The sequence below is a fragment of the Aulonocara sp. 'chitande type north' Nkhata Bay genome, linkage group LG16, assembly GCF_057382095.1.
Source record: "Aulonocara sp. 'chitande type north' Nkhata Bay isolate Kocher_YH1m ecotype deep benthic linkage group LG16, A_spYH_male_GT1.1, whole genome shotgun sequence".
NCBI classification, from domain to species: domain Eukaryota; kingdom Metazoa; phylum Chordata; class Actinopteri; order Cichliformes; family Cichlidae; genus Aulonocara; species Aulonocara sp. 'chitande type north' Nkhata Bay.
The window spans coordinates 37,277,675-37,283,674 of NC_141359.1; positions in this window are offsets into that span (position 1 = coordinate 37,277,675).

The window sequence follows — 6,000 nt, forward strand, 5'->3', positions numbered from 1 at the left end:
GACCATGACGAAGAAGAGTATGAAGGCTAGAACTGTGGAAACATGGGGAAGTAACACAGATGACGCAACACAGACTGGATGAAACACAGAGACTAAATACCCACAGGGATGATTAGGGGAGGTGGAAACACATGAGGGAGAACAGCTGACACACATGAACCTAATGACAGGACAGGAGAAGTGAAAGTAAATACAATAAACAAGGAACAGATGACGCATGTCCCTTGTGGGGCTCCATACCAGACAGACACGCAAATTTCAGGGGGGGAGACTGAAAATAAGAAAAAAAAAATTCAAACGTATGTGTCAGGGCTCTGTGTGCAGGCAGGCAGGCAGAGGTGAGGATCCAAACGCAGGACTCGTGAAGCCAAATTTCAATAGAAAACCACAGCTTTATTGCTGGCAATGAAAAAAACATGAACAGAACAATGAACACTGAGAAACGGAAACACACAGGCAGAATCTGAGGGTACGACGCGACACTGAGCAAGGGCAAACACAGGGCTAATATACACAGGGAAGTAATCAAGGAATGGAAAACAGGAGGGAGACACAGCTGGGAGAGATTGGGGTTAACTAGACAGGGGAGCAAAGCTGGACACACTAACATAAGACACAATCCTTCAAAATACAACAGGAAACAATAAACCACTAAACAAAGACGCAGACTGAGAGGCAGAAACAACAACAACAACAACAATCTTTATTTATAGAGCACATTTAAAAGCCTTGGGCATACCAAAGTGCTTTACATAAAACAATAAAAGGTTCAAACATTGATAACGGATAAAAAAAATAAAAAATAACGAGTTATGTTCATAGATAAAACATAACACATGGAACTCAAACAATACATGAGACCACAATTCCTTAAACACGGATGAACAGAAACATGAACCAGGGAGGCTTAGTACAGAGGGAGATGGCAAAAGGAACTAAGAAACAAAGGACTAAACAGCAACCTAGAAATAAATTAGATGAGCTAAACTGAAACTAGAACACAAATGAATACAAAATACATTAACACCCACACGCTGGGTCACACGACCCAATACCGTGACAGTAATGTTTAATGTAGTTCAGCCTGTTATTGTCTTAATGATAGGTTTGTAGCTTAAAACAGCGGTCCCGAACCTTTTTTGCACCACGGACCGGTTTATGCCTGACAATATTTTCACGGACCGGCCTTTAAGGTGTCGCGGATAGATACAATAAAATAAAACTAGTACCGGTACCAAAAAAAAGAAGATTTATTCATAACACACGTGAAAAGACCCAGGAAAACCGAGTAAACGATAAAAACGATAACAAAATAATGCTAAAAACCAATAAAAATCCTGAAAACCATACATTTCACACCTGAGCCTCAACTCTCGGGGCCCGGTACCAAACGACTCACGGACTGGTACCGGTCCGTGGCCTGGGGGTTGGGGACCGCTGGCTTAAACCTATTCGCTGGAACGTTCAAGACAATTTAACTACACAGCAAAGCAAGACACGAGTAGGCAAAGTTCTTTGTGATTCTCGTATAATAATAATAATAATGGATTGGATTTATATAGCGCTTTTCAAGGCACCCAAAGCGCTTTACAATTCCACTATTCATTCACTCTCACATTCATACACTGGTGGAGGCAGCTACAGTTGTAGCCACAGCTGCCCTGGGGCAGACTGACAGAAGCGAGGCTGCCATATCGCGCCATCGGCCCCTCTGGCCAACACCAGTAGGCAAGTAGGGTAAAGTGTCTTGCCCAGGGACACAACGACCAGGATAGAGAGCCCAGGGATCGAACCGGCGACCTTCCGGTTACAGATGCGATTCCCAACCCCCTGAGCCACCGTCGCCCATATATACGAGGGAGACCAACTGGACAAACGCCGTTCCTTCGGTCGACCCCAGTTGCTCTCGTCCGTTCCCTCATAACACTGCTCTTTTATTGAGGTTACGTGAATATACATAGGTTCATTAACATATGACATCTTACATAGGTGTACATGTATACAAAGAGTACCGTCTGTGTGTATGTGTAGGTATGTGTGTGTGTTTAGGTATGTGTGTGTGTGTGGTCAAGATGTGACCCCATAAAGGACTTCCCTAAACCTGCTGGTCTGGAAGTCCAGCAGATATAGATATAGATATGTTTATCCTACCATGAAACAATAAGAGAAGGTACGACCTCTCCCATGCTCCCAGGATGTGGGTGTGAATGCCAGAACACTCTGGAATGCACACAAAGTCTTTGCAGACTCCTAAGGATCAACCCTCTACCAACATGACATTGATTATACAACTCTAAGCATATATGAGTAGATATTTCTAAGCATAAATAACAATCCAACAATACAAATCTAACACTTGCAGCAACTGTAACTACATAATTTCCTTATGGATTAACAAAGTATTCAGATTCTGATTACTGCACCTAAGTAGAAGTTTCATGTAGCTGCACTTTATGTAAGTATTTATTTTTCTGACAACTTTTTACTTTCTACTGCTTACACTTTCAAAACAGACTCATTACTTTAGGTTCATTTATAGCACTCATACTCAGGAGCTAAAGTGGACCGGAAGTACTTCAGAATAGCGCTACAGAAGTGTGTTTTCACATTGTGAAATGTCCTGCAAAAGAAACAAGGATATACAAAATTGTGTTATTCAAATGTTGCATGAAAATACCGTGTAGTTTTGTGCAGATGCAGGTGTAAGTGCATTCACAGTAAAGTATTGTGTTGGACTGGTGCACAGTGTCTGTGGTGCTCATGGTCAGATTTAGGTTTACATCAAGTATAGCAGATATTAATTTAAAGCTGACGATGTTTCGATTAAGTCACTGAATTCCACCTTTATACTATTATAAAGACAATATACTGTTAGTGTAGGGAAGGGGTCGGCAACCTGTCTTTCCGGAGCCGCATGCGGCTCTTTAGTCCTTATAATGCAGCTCCGCGTGGTTTGAGAAAATAAATTAGAAGTAATTAGCTGAAGTGTATTTTATTTATGTTAGGTCTTTTTTAACTTTATTTTTCTATTTCAATATCACAATAATCTTCCAATTTAAAACTACAAATTATATTCTATTATTTTTTCATCGCTCAAAATAAGCATCACATACAATTACCCACCAAAACGCCGTGCATTTATCGAGATTTTCAACCCCAGGTAGGCCAATTATGGATCTTCGGATCCACACTATGTCAGCAACTATTCTCCACCGTGAACTATGTTAAAAACAAACACCGTTCACGCCTCACAGATGACAGCTTACAGTCCTGTGTAAAGATGAAAGTGAGCACAGCCCCCGATTTGCAGACGCTGTGTGCAGAGGTTCAGGAGCAGAAGTCCCATTGTAAACATACCACGGCAGACCCAACGATGTTTGTATGAACATGCTTTTCAAGTCAAGGCTCCAAAACCCAAAGGCGATATAAGGGTGGCGGCTCACAACAGTTTTTCTTTGCTACATGGATCATTTTAGTTCAGCTGGATGTCTTTCCTTTTTCCTGAAGAACTCTATTTCTTTAAGAGTTCAAAATGTGTTAATTACATAAATAAAATGTAGTTTTCTCTGTAGCACTTCATGGATTTCATAAGCAACACGCTTTAGTTGTTCACACAAAGCATAAAGGTAAAAAACAATATATGCAGTGTTATCTTCATTTTAGATATCAAAAGGTATTTGCGGCTCCCAGTGTTTTCGTTTGCGTGGAAACCGGGTCCAAATGGCTCTTTGGGTGTTAAAGGTCGCTGGCCCCTGGTGTAGGGGATATAACAAACTGAAACTGCTGACATCTTGTTGAATTCAGTTGTATAAATAAACAAAGAGCAGTGGGTCAGCTGATCACAACCTGTACACTAAGAAAATCTACTGAAGCTCACTTTAGAAATTATTGTGAGTTGTGATTCTTTTTTCCACAGTGAGCCACTACACAGATCCTAGTGTTCACCCACCTGCTGAATCCCACTGTAACACCTGTACTCATTTTTTAGGTTTGCAGGCAAAGTGACCCTCTAAAATGTAGGCGACAGAAAATAGTTATTTTTTTAAAGAAATTCTCTTTTACTGTGCAGTATGTGTCCTGCATAACAGACTCAAGCTTTTGTGAGAACTAGAATCAGATTAGAAATTTTTTGTATTCTCATTCACTAATATCATTTTATTATTATATTAATATAGCACAAGGCCCTGTTACCTTTGTACAAAAATTGTTAATGGAATTTTCCTTCAAAGAGCTACTTTTTACTTTCTTACTTTGAGTAGATTTCAGAGCTGGTAATTTTTTACTTAAGTGAAGGAGTTGCTTCAGTACTTCAACTTTTACCATAGTATTTTTAAACGCACAGACTCGAATTACGTGTCCACTCTACCTGTTTCTGTTTCCACTCTCTCTCTTTGCTGTCTTTATCCTCCCTTCACCACCTATTTCTTTTGTCTTCCTCTCTTAATCTTTGTGCTGACTCCCAGAAAGTAACAGTGAAACAGAATTTACAACCCAATAAAGGTAATAACAACATTCTAATTTGATGTGAGTTGCTCCTGGCCATTGACAGGTAAATTCCAATATGTCAGCGTTTCTGTCTATACTATAATTCACTGTCTATAAGTGTGCTCTAAACAGGCATGACACACAGTTCATCCAGACTCTGAAACATTAACAAAATAAAATAATAAAGTAAATCAGCTCCTTGGCTGGAAAATATTGATTAGGTTAACCCTCTTGAGGCAGGCGTTGCTGATTTGCAACAGTTAAAAACTAACAACCTGATTACCCCACATACATATTTTATGAGTTTTTTGTACTCAGAAGTACCACTGCAGGACTTGGTTGTGCATTAGCAACTAAAACTTAATTTGAGCCTGAGAGGTTTAAAATAAGCTATAATCTTATAAATATTATCTTGCCTACATTAGCTTTTGTTTGTTATTTAGAGAATATAAATACATAAAAAGACACTTTTAATTCATGCTTTAAGTCACATTATTGACCATTATCAGAAGAATTTGCACTTTTGCTTGTTTAAGCAAAACTGTGTTTTTAATCTACACCACTGACTCACTTGTGTTGTGAAAGCATGCAGTTCCTCTCTGTGAATGGTCTGTAATGCCATGACATCCAGAACACAGGACATTTAAACCTGTGTTCATGCTAACGTTTACCATCTCTGATAGACAAGTTAGCAAATTTGAACTATATACTTATAGTTATTTTAGGGTACTATGATAAAATTTAGGGGTGCTTGAGCATACAAATTTTTTTTCTAAACTTATGACTCAAAAAAACAAAATTTAAAGTTAAAACCTGAAAACCTCAACTTTCTGACCTTCTCAATACTTCTCCATTAACATTCTCAAAGCAAACATCCCATCTTTAGTGTTCTTTGTCAGTATGAAGACTACTGCTGCTAAAATAAACATAAAACAATTAAAGAGCTTTTGACAATACCGCCAGTGGCATCTAAACACAGAATACAGTCTATTAGAGCAAGAAGGATGAACAACAACAGAGGAGCTGCAGGTATCTGGGAGCTCCTTGGGGCTGGAGAGGTGTGACTGCTGGGGTGGGCACACAGTTGTCATCAGAATGTCTGCCGCAGGCCTTCAGCACTCTAGAGGGTTGCGAATGGTCTGGGTCTCCTAAGTCTGTCTGTGTCTGTGGCTTTTGCTGGCTTCTGGAAAATGTTATTGTGGCTTCTACCTCTCATTATGAAGTAAATTCCATCCAACAGAGCATGTTTGGCATGTAGTAGAACGGGAGGTTGTCATTGTGAATATGCAACTGACAAATGTGCAGCAACTGTGCAATACTGTCATGTCAAAATTCAGAGGAATGTTTTCAGCACTTTGTTGAATCTATGCCATAAAGAACTAGGCCAGTTCTAAAGGAAAAAGAAGATTAAAAGGTGTACCTATCTATCCTTCTACTTTCATTTTTACAGACTCGTGAGATTGCGCATCTTTGAATACACGAAACCTTAGCATGTCAATAAAAGACTTAAACAAG